Consider the following 12,817-nt stretch of genomic DNA (forward strand, 5'->3'; position numbering starts at 1 on the left):
GGTAGAGTTCTCAAAGGTCGAATAGTTGAACTTTGACCAGCCAAACTTTGAACAGCCAAAATTCCCAAATCTCAGTACCCTGTATATCAAATTTCGAGTCTGTAGACTTAAAATTGACAGAGTTATTGCGTATGGAAATGTAGACACATAGATACGTTAACTTTTATAGATATATAGATGACCCAAAATAAATAACATGCATTTAATCAAGATTAAAATCTACATTCCTTTCTGCAATTTAATCCTATTTGTTAAAAAAAAAAAACAAAAAAACTTTAGTCTATGACTTGCCCACCAAGATTTATGAATGTCCAACAATCCTTGTTTTAACACTTCAACTTAACTTTTTCAATAATCTAGCAGACACTTTGGTGAATATTATGTTATGAATTAGATTATAAAGATTCAATGTGTTTGCTATTGAAATCAATCTTACATGAACAAAGTTGAGATTCTATGTCATTTTTCTAAGGTTTTAGGCTGTGCTATTGTTTAGGCTGACTTAGTCTAATAATTATTGCTTTCATTAAGACTGCTTTTACTTTACCACAAGATGACATTTTTTCACGTGTTCAAAGCAGGCATTTTTAGTCAGACTGAAAATTGGCTTCTGAATCAACAGCACACAAGACAGAACATTTAGTAATTTTCAACAAACTTTGAACAGTTATAATTCGATGGATAATTGTGCTACCAAAATAAATTTCATACCATTGTTTATTTTGTAAAGATATAATCATGAAGTTAAGCAACGTTGACACTGGTCAGTAATAAAATGGGTGACCATTTGGGAATCTCAGGTGCTGCATGTGCTCTCTGCTTATCTCGGCATTGTTTCCAGTCGTTCTGAGCTTCTTGCCACTGGACTCAAGCAGTGCCGATTCAGGAGAGATGTTGTTTGAGATTGCACAACCTTTGCCTCATGGTTGCACGTGCAGCTACCCTTACAAGGGAGTATCCATTGTTTTTCAAGACTTAACAGAGGCATCAATATGTCAACATTAAAAGTGTTTACATATAATAGAAATAGAATTTGGTATAGGATACCTACTACACCCACTTGTTTGCTATAACCACTCCTTTTTTCACTGCAGATTCAGTATACAAATCAGTGATGCTTAATATCAACTCCACTACAGTCTCCCCACCGAATGCAGTATAAAGTGTTTTACAGGACTAAAATAAAATCTATTATATAAATCTCACCTGTCTGGCTAAATGTATGTATGTATGCATGTCTAAAACTTCTCTCAGCAGGATCGGACTGGGTCAAAACCGGTACCGTTTGAAAGGGTAATGTCTTGGTTGAATTTTCACATATTAATGTGAAAATTAGAAAAAAAAACAATCAATTATTTCCTATAGAAATAGACGTTCACAATGACGGAGGGTAGCAAAAACATTGTTCCTTCATGACAATTTTGCCAAATATGCATGCGCGAAAAACATTATTGAATTAGTTTAAATAGAAAAAAAAAAAAAAAAAAAAAAAAAAAAAAATGGACGTTACTTTGCTGATGCGATCATAGTGCTTATAGTAACAGCATAGTTGTCTTAAGGTTGCACGTTTGTGCCGACATATTGGACATTTTTTTTTCATATTTTAAGGTTTTAATATTTAAACAGGGTTATTTACGCCATTTTTTTTCGTTTGCTTATTCTTTATTTTGCATTTTATTATTGTTTTGTTTTACCCCCCCCACACACACACCTCACCATACCCGAGCAATACCGGGTACCCCCGCTAGTAATATAAAAGTTAACGTGTGTATCTTGTCAATCGTGTTAATATTAGTTAACGTGTATCTTGTCAAACTGACATCTTTACACAACTTTAAAGCAAACCCTTCAGCTAACCCATGGGAGTAGAAGTTATAACACTGCACATCTAAAATAAGAATGAGTTTGAAGTTCTAATACTTCATACTAGAATTAGGTGCAACTTTACTGTAGTGTGTCGCCTGATCCAATTATGTATTTTAAAACCAAGGCATTTCAAGGAAAAACATTACGTACTTATGTGTCATGTTGAAATTAGTATAAATTACAAAAAAATGGTCTAGTAGATGTGTTAGAACCGATTTTTTTTTTTGGGGGGGGGAAGCTTGCGGTATATAAAGAAGAAGCAAGATGGCCGATCTAAAAAATAATTCTATCGGATTCTGCGCAAAACAATTCAAATAGAATGCAGTTAGTTCCTTCTTATTTTGATCTTCGGAACCGTTAATTTACAGTGAAAAATCGCAATTTCCCAAAATTCTGTTTTTATTTTGAAGTATTTTTCTACTGAACCATTTTTCATAATTTTTTGAATTTATATTAATTTTGTCATCAGACATAAGTACGTAATACCGTTTTTCATTGAAAAGCATGTTTTTGAAGACACACTACACTGAAATTGCACCTAAAAATTATTCACATGGACCAGTGGTGGAATGGAAAAAGTGCCAAGTAATAATCATTTCTAAAAGTGTAGAATGAAGGTTCAATCTTCAGTAAAGTTAATACTAAGAATTAACTATGTAAAACTTCTATCTGATCATGGCAAGAGCAATTTACCTCCGTCTCCATGGATTAACTAAATAGTTCGGTTTTAAATTTAGTACAGATTGCAGAGTTTGACAAAATGCACTTGAAGGTCAAAGGTTAAATCAGCCGTAACATTGTGAGAATATCCAACAATATTCAGAATATGAACAAGACAGAAAAAAGCCTAGTTACAATGTGGTTTCACGAGAGAAGAGAGATGGGGGGGGGGTTATTATCACACACAACAATTCAACTGCAACACCGTCAAGTCAACTGGACAATAAACGTAAACCGAACGCGTGCTTCTACACGACTCAACATAACTCACAACAACCCGACACGATCCCAAACAACGCCGTCGGAAAGGACCCGACATGATCACAAACAATGCTGTCGGAAAGGAACCGACACAATCACAAACAACGCCGCCGGAAAGGACCCGACACGATCCCAAACAACGCCGCCGGAAAGGACCCGACACGATCCCAAACAACGCCGTCGGAAAGGACCCGACACGATCACAAACAATGCCGTCGGAAAGGACCCGACACGATCCCAAACAATGCCATCAGAAAGGACCCGACACGATCCCAAACAACGGCGTCGGAAAGGACCCGACACGATCCCAAACAACGGCGTCGGAAAGGACCCGACACGATCACAAACAATGGCGTCGGAAAGGACCCGACACAATCCCAAACAACTCCATGGAAACAGCATGGTACGAAAGCAACCTTGACAGTCGCTCGCTGTACGACTCTGGTGTTAGCTTTTTACAGGCCTTGGATGAACTCATTTTTGCCATAGGTAGACCCGACTAAGAAATTAGCACACCATTCCTGAGAGCTTTTGCACACGTTCGTCACATACAAAACATGAGCATTGTACCTTATTTGTTTCCCCAGAGAGCAGTTTCAAGCAACGGACTATTGTACACAGATCTTGAATAATAAAACGGTGTTCGACATAAACTGCATAAAACAGATTTCAAGACAACCATGTAAAGTACGGTTTCACCTCACATTACCCGGTAACGGCGGGGGGGGGGCATGAATTGTTAGAGATTAAAGCAAGCACAGGACAACCTAAAAAATGAATGTCCTTTCAAAGATTAATCTGTTATTTAATTACTTTGATTTGTCTGTTTTGTAAAGTGCATCCAGTGGTGTGACCCATATTTAAGAAGTGTGGAGTCACACTTTAACAGTATTCGCATGTCCGCTATGACCATCTACGAGTTCATGGTTTGGTTCTTTTATTTTACAGCATATCAAACCTTTTAGGGTTACTTAATGCTGAATCCAGTTATTTTGGAAATAATATTCATGTTGCATTCAGTTATTTTGTAGAATGTTTTTATTTTTCAAGCTCTTTGTATTTTTAATTGCTAGTTTGTAGTGTTTGGTTTGTTTGTTTTATAGTGGGGTTTATCGTTTTTGCTCCCTGCCTTGCAGAACATGAATGAGTTTTGCAATGGGAGAGGAAAAAGGGTTACAGAATTAATGTTTGGTACATTTTAAGTCAGGAAACCAGTCAGGAGGTGGGAAAGATAGAAAGAGAAAGAAGAAATGGGAAGAAGGAAAAGGGGGATAAGTGGTTACAGAACATAATAAAGTTTCGAAAAAGGAAGTAGAAAACAAAACGCATCAATGTTAGTCGCATTTCATCTCGGGGAAACCAATATCTTCAGACAGCCTGATCTAGTAGCACCAGATGTGAGTTTTTAAAAAATCATTACATGGCAATGCCGTGCACAATGTTTTTGACTAAGAGAACGTTCACTCTGTATCCGCTTAAATACTGGACGAATCGTGAAAAAAAATAAAATTTTTTAAAAATTAAACAAAAAGATGCTTCAAAAACAAAGACTTATAATAATGCATGAACACATCTGGTAAAGGTATATATATATATATATATATATATATATATATATATATATATATATATATATATATATATATATACACACACACACACACCCTTACCAGACTTCCTTATGACGTCCAAGACTCGAGTCTTGGACTTGACTTCCGGTTTGTTGGCTGTCATGGCTCTTGCAGCCTGTGGAAATGAGATTATATATATATATATATATATATATATATAATATAAAATAAAGCTGAATGTCTGTGTGTGTGTGTGTGTCTGGTCACTATATGGTTAACTATTTTAAAAAAACTGATTACATATAATGATAGAAGATGTATCGAGACACAGGAATAGGTATGTTTGATCTGGCAGAACGGTGGTTCATTAAAATTGTGGGGGTCTGCGTTCGCCCTGGTCCACAAAGTATGGAAATAAAAAAATTTAAAAAAAAGTTTACAAGTGTTTTTGATATAGATGTACATAATACTTTGATAAGTATGTTTTAACTTAAATAGGGATGGTATAATAAAATTGTGGGGTTTGCGCCTGGCCTCCATATAATGGAAATAGGCACAAACTTTAATAAAGACTTTTCATATCTACGTAAGTATACTTTGATAATTATGTTTCAGTTTGAAGAAATATGGTATAATAAAATTATGGGATGTTCGTTCGCGCCTGACCTTCATAGAATGGAAATATGTCACAAAGTTTAACAAGGTTTTTTAATATAGATCCACAGAATATTGTGATAAGTGTTTCAGTGTGAACAGGTATGGTATAATAAATTATGAGGTTTATCTATTTTATTTTTTACTTTCATCATATTTTGCTTTTGTTTTGATACCCTCAAATTCGAAGCTATCTCTTTAAAACCCTTCCTTTTCATAACCTATCATACTTTCATAAATCAGAATCCATTTTCTGTAGGCTGTTTTTTAACCCAGTCAACGACAGGTACTTTTGCTAATATATATAGTAATAGAAAAGTACACACTATCCCAGATAGAGCAACTGTGTTTAAATGTAGTGTTGCATGGGAGAAATAATTTCCTCATCTTTTGTTATGTTGTACACTTAAGTAGACAGTGTTGCTAAAGAAGAATATATGTATCTGTTCAGTATCATATCGAGTAAGGAGTACGTTAGTCAGTCCAGAGTGTTCAATATATTAGATTGAGTAGATATGTTTAATAACTGTGTCACCAAAAAAAACACATCACTGTTTTATTTAATACAAGTTAATCTACTCTGTCGTCTTGGATTTATAATATTAATAATACAGTACCATATATATAGATAGATAGATAGATAGATAAAAGGTGTACGGCATAATCACATTGACACACCGGTTCTTGCCAAATCACCGAAGTTAAGCAACATTGAGCCTGGCTAGCACCAGATGGGTGACCATTTAGGAATTCTAGGCGCTGTATGTGCTTTCCGCTTATCTCGACATTGTTTCCAATCGTCCTGAACTTATACCTGCCACTGGTATTCAACAATGTCGACTCGGGAGCGGTGTGGTTGGAGATTGTGCAACTCTTGCCACAAAATATTTCACACGCAGGCACCCTTACAGTGGATATCCATAGTCTGTCAAGACTGAAGGAAGCCTGTTTATTATATAAATATATAAATGGCAACGTGTGTGTTTGTATGTCTCCCAAAACTTTCGAAACAAACAACGAACACTGACAAAATCGGTATCGTTAGGAAGATCCGTCTCTCTGACGACTTATCGATAAAATTGGCCAAAAAACAATTTTTTTACCGTCAACTGGGCTGTTTATCCAAGGAGGGGTCAGTTTTTGTATTGACATTTTTGCCCAGTCATTCATGCCTCGTGATCTCGACGTATGTATAAAACACATTATTTTGAAGGCCCATGATGTCACAAGTCGTGTGGGCGAAACAACTAAAGTGTTTGCTTTTTTTCACCTCCTTTTCATCTTACCAGCAAAAAAAATAAAAATAAAAATTAGCCCCAGTAGTTAGGCTTGAACCTTTAATGCTTTTTTTTTTTTTAGGGCTGGGTTGCTCAATACCATAACGATAAAACTTCTCCACACCCAGGCAACGCTAGGTACCCCTGCTAGTTTAATATATGAAAAGGAAAATGTGTGTTAATTTGTATGTGTGTGTGTGTGTGTGTGTTTGTATGCCTGCCAAAAACTACTGACAGATGCATCAGACCATGACAAAATTGGTATCATTAGAAAGATCAATCTCTCTGACGAAAAATATGTAAAAATTGGCCAAAAAGATTAATTCTGTGCTAGTCAACTGGGCCGTTTTTTGCGTCATACACCTAGCAATCTGAATGTACATTTAAAAAACGTTATTTTGAAAGTTCATTACGTCATATGTTGTAGTGGTTGTGACAGCTAGTGCATTAGCTTTTTCTTCACATCCTTTTCCTCTTTCGTGATACAGGTTTGAGCCTGCCTACTGCGGCTATTTTTTTTTTAGCGGTCCCACGGGCACTCGTTACTATTTTGAAAGAAAGAAAAGATTTTTCAGAGCTGGGGGTTGCTCAATATCCTTAGTATACCACCTCTTTCCACCCAGGCAATGCTGGGTAGCCACGCTGGTATCGTCATAAGGAAGTCTATTATCTGCATATTAATAATAACTGTTATTTTGGACAGTTTAAATATAATACATCCAGAGAAATTTATTGAAATCAAATATGCAATAGACTAAAAAAAATAAAAAATGCATTTCTCTTTATTTGTAAACAAACCAGTCATCTTAATCCTTATTTTTACATTGATGAAATAAGTTACATTGTGGTCCTATAAAATTTGAAAGCATTTAAACTGTTAAATAGAAGAAAATCATTTTTGATAGTAAAATATCAAACGTTTTCAAGTCTGTTCATACACAATACTTTTCTAGAGATTAAAACATTACAATAAAATTTGTTATAACTTTTGTAACAAGTTGATTCAAAAGCAAATTAATAATAGGATCAAATTGATAGAAATTACTTACTCTACCATAAACTATGTTGAAGTTTTAAACCTCTGCAACAAACACCATCATATAAAAAAACACATAATCGTCCTAAGTGTACCAAGCATCCCGCCAGCCATTGTTGGTTTTAGTGTATCAATATCGAAATAAAATGAAAAATAAAAACGTTTTTAGATGGTAACAGTATACAGGTTGGTAGAGAATTTAATTCTATAGCGTTTTTTATAAATTATTTGTTTTTTTGTTGTTGTTTACAAGTACTTGGATGTTAATTTTTTTATACTTTAATAATTATAATAATTTATAATTAACTACTATCTATATCTATATATATATATATATATATATATAGAGAGAGAGAATGGTTAACTATGATATATATATATATTTTAATAATTATAAGTTTGTAATTATATATTTGTATATTTTGGCAGCAAATCATCATTCAAACACGTCTGATTGAACACGACAGAGTTATTCTTTTTCCAATTTTTCTCAATATCTTTTCCATACGCTGTGCAGTCTTTTTTATATCAGCTAGCATGTTGTATAAAATGGCGCCCAAAAGTTGTTGTTCAGCCATGTTTTTCCCAAGCGCTTTCTATTGGTGCGTCCGATTATCATCAGGAGTGATTGTTGTTGTTGTGTGTATGTATATATAATAGTTAATTATAATTCTATAATTATCTCTCTCTCATATATATATATATATATATATATATATATATATATATATATGTTTATAATTCTTTACTTTAATGATTTTATAACAAAAAAAAAAAAAAAAAAAATTAATGAAAGGTAAACACCCCCAGGCAACGCCAGGTCAGTATAATTAGTAATCGTAAAAAAAAAAAAAGATTGACAGTGGAAATTAAACACATTCTTGGAGTCAATCTTCCTAATTGGCTGCTGACTGCTGTCTGCGTTTTATGCGAATGACATTTTAGAAGGTCTAGCCAGGGTAGAGATAGAGAGGCGAGTGGCAATGAAAATAGCATTACAAGTTGATTTTTTCTTTTTACTAATTATTTCATCAACTTGCATGAAAAGAGCTGTGTAAAAGTTGCTTAAAACTGTTTGAATTTTGCAAATACCATCAGTAGTTCAAAAGTTATGAGAATTTTAAGTGCCAAAATTTATGCTTTTCTATAGACATTTTTCTTTAGAAAAAGTGGGCTAAATTATGGACCCCAACATTTCAAGAAATTCGGTAATTTCGCCACCATGTATTTATTTTTCAAACTATTCTCATGAAACTTGGATTCTTATGTAAAATTGTGTGCTGTTTCTGATTATGCAGTCAAATCTGATGTATCTCTTTACCATAAGCCATGAATTATAAATTAAGATGTACAAATTTCAAATTTTTTTTTAAACTTCCAGTTGTCTGATCTAGCTGAAATTTTGCATATGCAATGATTTATATCTCTACGTGTTATGTGGCAAATTACAGCTCTGAACTAATTGTGGTTTATGTTTTACAGGTGTTTGAACCGAGTCACGTGTGAAATGGAGCCTGTCTAATGACGAGCAGTGATCCGGTATTTGTATTTGAATATGGTGATAATGCGCCATCATATGACCTTGTAAAACGCTGGCATCATGAATTCAAACATGGCCGGAAGTCTGTGGAAACAGTCCCAGACTCGGTCGCCCCTTCTGCCATTGATGAGGCATCTGTCCGTCAAATTGAGGCTGCTATTTTGGAAGATCGGTGCATTACTATTCGCCAAATAGCCCAAGATGTCAAGATTAGTACAGGGTCAGTGGAAACTATCATTCATGACCATTTGCATAAGGTGTCTGCCAGATGGATTCCCAGGTAGCTCACACCATTCCAGAAGCGAGAACGCATCGAGTGCTCGAGGATGAATGTGCCAAGAAGAGGAGTCAAAGTTTTTCAAAAGACTGATTACACAGGATGAAACCTGGGTCCATCACTATGATCCAGAGACCAAAGCCCAGTCAATGCAGTAGAAGCACTTGGACTCACCACCTCCAAAGAAGGCAAGCGTGCAGCTCTCTGCTGGCAAGGTCATGCTCACAGTCTTCTGGGACCAGGACGGAGTAGTGATGATAGATTTCCTGGCAAAGGGTACCACAATTACAGGAGCCAATTATGCTTCACTTTTGAGGAAATTAAGGAAAGCTATCAAAATCAAGAGGCAGGGCAAGATCAGCAAAGGTACCCGCCTCCTGCAGGACAACGCTTCGGTCCACAACTCGCATATCGCCAGATCAGAAGCACGGGCGTGTGGTTATGAAATCCTCCCTACTCTCCTGACCTTGAACCCTCTGACTTTCACCTCTTCCCAGCCATGAAGTTGTTTTTGAAAGGAAAGCGTATCCCAGATGATGCAGCCTTGATTTCTGAAGTCATGTCGTGGTTGGAGGACCAACCTGGAGTGTTCTACAAAAATGGTCTCCAGAGCTGCATCAAACGATGGGAGAAATGCATAACTCTGGGTGGTTCCTATGTAGAGAAACACTAATAACTGTGCGAAGTTTTGTTGCTCTACTGCTATGGGAAGTATGTCAGGGGCATTACTTATAGCACGCCCGCTCGTAAATAGCCTCAAGAATCTTTAATTTTTGATGTTGATATCATTGTGTATTGTTTTCAAATTATTAACCCAAATGTATATATTAAGAAGGGAACGCAGGGCAGCCATGTTTTTAGGGTGTTGGCAAAGTGAGCACGAGTCATTTTTTTTTTTTTAACTTTTAAAATCATTACTATATACTGTGTCCAATATAATATAGTAAATACGAAATCTTTATTAATCAAAATATCTTATTTAAACGTATTTTACGACCAGACAATGCCAGTGTGTACATTATATATATATATATATATATATATATATATATATATATATGAAGGCTTCCATCAGTCTTGACAGACTATGGATACCCACTGTAAGGGTGCCTGCGCGTGAAATTTGTGTGGCAAGACTTGCGCAATCTCTAACCACGCCTCTCCTGAGTCAACATTGTTGCATACCAATGGCAAGTTGAGGTACAAGACGACTGGAAACAATGCCGAGATAAGCGGAGAGCACATACAGCGCCTAGAATTCCCAAATGGTCACCCATCTGGTATTAGCCAGGCTCAACGTTGCTTAACTTCGGTGATCTGACGAGAACCGGTGTGTCAACGTGATTATGCCGTATATATATATATATATATATATATATATACATACACACACATATATATATACACACATATATATATAGCCGTATATATATATATATATATATATATATATATATATACACACACACACACACACACACACACACATAATTAACGGAGTTGTTCTGCCGACTAAATTGTCCATAAGCGAACAAAACTTTAACAATTCGAAATAATCTTTATTCCTCAGCTGCTTGGAAACGGATTTTTCTACAAACCTGGATTATACACATTTTGGATTTTAATTTGAATCTATTTGTCAACAGTATAATTCTGGATTCTTCATATGTGAACATTGTTTCCTATCATTTTATTTTAAAAAAAATCTTTTCCTTATTTTATAAACTCTTTGCACAAATTTTTTTTTTTTTTTTTTTTTTTGCATTTATGACTAATTTTCATGTAATGCTGTTTCAATCTATGCAAGTACTAGCAAATTCATAGATTTGCTACAATATTCATTTGCTAATATTTTTCCTCTGATGAGAAAAACGCATTTCTTTGAACCTGTGCGGATTAAGGAAATTTCAATATACCTTATTTGAGTATCCTGTCGAATAATATATTCATGTAAAATACAATTTATAGTCTTAAATTTGTGTTCATATATATAGATATATATATAGATATATATATATATATATATGAAAATGTAATTCTTGGTTCGTTCAAAATCGATAAAACCATATTTCTACATTACCAATTTATTTGAAATTTTCAGACAACACATCTTTAAAGTCGAGGGATGTTTCTATGTTATTAAAATAAATTAACATCGCCAATTATAAAAATATTAAATAAAATAAAAATATTTTTTGTAAGCCCATACTGCTGACCTGTTTTTGTTGGTAGAACTGAACTTCCATTTCAATTCGTTTCATACACCACGATTTGACGGGACAAATTAGATTTCATTTTCTGTTTACTCGATAAGTAAAAAAAAAAAAAAAATTCCATTTAAAAAATTTAAATTCATTTTTTATCTTCCAAATTTTTTTAATTTAAAATTTTTTTTCTTTATTATATCAGGCAAAAAAAAAAAGTTGCTCGCTCGCGCTTTGAGTTGAAGCATAAAAGTTGAAGTTGTTTTTTTGTTTTTGTTTTTTTAAACAGTTGTTTCGATATAAGAAAATATGAACTTTTTTATTATTAAAACTATATATTGTTAGGTAAAAGTACAGTTTTTTTAAAGAAAATTTACAGATTGGTAACGTGCTTAAATAATAAATCGGTGCTAATGCACTTACTGATCTGCGCTATTTTTTAAATCGCATTTCCACATTTAATTAAAGTTTTTTTTTTTTTATTCAGCACGGATCAATAAGTGCATGAGTACCGATTAATGTTTTGTTGTTTTCTTTTTTTTTTTTAAAACCTTTTTTAACAAAATTGAAAGTACACTTTTTTTCTTTTTTTTTTAACAGAGGTTGTTTTACATAAGAAAATATGAATGTTTTTTCTTTATTAAAGAAATTGGGTACTCATCATGCACTTATTGATCCGTGCTGAAATAATAACGTTATTTAAAAAGCCATTCTTAACATGGGAGGGGAAGGTGTTTTGTACCTATTCTGTCCTTTAACGTTACAATTGAATAAAAAAAGGTAAATTTTTAGATTAGGTCCACCTCCACAATTTTTTTTTAAATGACGACTTTTATAGGTTTTCGACTATGCTGAATACGGAAATCGCATTGAAATTTTGCAGAAATAAGTAGTTATCGAGATATAAAAAGTTGTATAATGCATTGTAATCTCTGGCGGCCATCTTTTTTATGCGCGTGTCATAAATCTACAAGTGTAAAAAAGATGGCCGCCAAAGAATACAATGCATAAAACAACTATTCATATCTCGATAACTACTTATTTCTGCAAAATTTCAATGAGATTTTCGTATTCAGCATAGTCGAAAACCTATAAAAATCGTCATTTCACCACTCGTCTTTTTCAAATACATTGATAAACACTGAGTTTTTCGAGCCGATTAAACATTTTACATTAAATAAAAACACTAAAAAGTTATCCAGTTAGGTAGAAACATGATTTACCTTACCTTTGCTTTCACATTTGTTTTTGGACAACTTTTTCGAATCTGTGTATAGTACCCCCCCCTCGCCCAAATAAAAATTAAAAACTTACATTTTTGAATACAAAAAAAAAAAAAAAAAAAACTATTTAGCGTTTTAACATTTCAGCAATGTTCGGCTTAATCCACTGAATATTGGTCGAGCCTAAG

At 34.0% G+C, this 12,817-nt stretch overlaps 1 protein-coding gene and 1 pseudogene across 1 annotated transcript in view; both read right to left on the reverse strand.

Annotated features, from left to right (window-relative positions):
• Positions 1–12,817, reverse strand: part of LOC145247303 (GPI-specific phospholipase A2-like PGAP3) — a 177,918-nt gene that overhangs the window by 142,196 nt on the left and 22,905 nt on the right. The gene's annotated exons all lie outside the window — the stretch shown is intronic.
• LOC145247591 (5S ribosomal RNA) lies at positions 10,443–10,559 on the reverse strand (annotated as a pseudogene).

The sequence above is a fragment of the Euprymna scolopes genome, chromosome 25 (genome assembly GCF_053919585.1).
Source record: "Euprymna scolopes isolate OS-2025 chromosome 25, ASM5391958v1, whole genome shotgun sequence".
Taxonomy (NCBI): domain Eukaryota; kingdom Metazoa; phylum Mollusca; class Cephalopoda; order Sepiida; family Sepiolidae; genus Euprymna; species Euprymna scolopes.